Source organism: Apaloderma vittatum, unplaced genomic scaffold (genome assembly GCF_000703405.1).
Source record: "Apaloderma vittatum isolate BGI_N311 unplaced genomic scaffold, ASM70340v1 scaffold36096, whole genome shotgun sequence".
In the NCBI taxonomy this organism is placed as follows: Eukaryota; Metazoa; Chordata; class Aves; order Trogoniformes; family Trogonidae; genus Apaloderma; species Apaloderma vittatum.
The window spans coordinates 9,918-10,307 of NW_009724026.1; positions in this window are offsets into that span (position 1 = coordinate 9,918).

The window sequence follows — 390 nt, forward strand, 5'->3', positions numbered from 1 at the left end:
GCTGGAGTTAGGGACATGCCTCATCACTGGTATGATAAAATGATAAAAGTATAAACTGGACAGAAGAGCTTTAAAAAAATCAGCTGTACCTTAAATGTTTGTTGCAGAATTTCTAAAAAGTGCTACGGAGAATCACTAGTTAAATTTGGAAACAAAGTTTTCAATTCTATACTGTGTTCTGCTCCCTTTACTCAAGTGATTCACTCTGCTGAAGTCTAGAAGTAAAGCAAATGGAATTTGGGTCAAAGTGCTGATCCCTTTCCTTCCTTCTTTCCCAGTTCTACAGTAGTAAAAATCTTAATTCAGTGCTGGAAATCCTAAAGTTAGCACACGTATTATCATGCTTTGGAAACTAGAAAAGTAATTCTGCAATTATGTCTGAATGTGAAG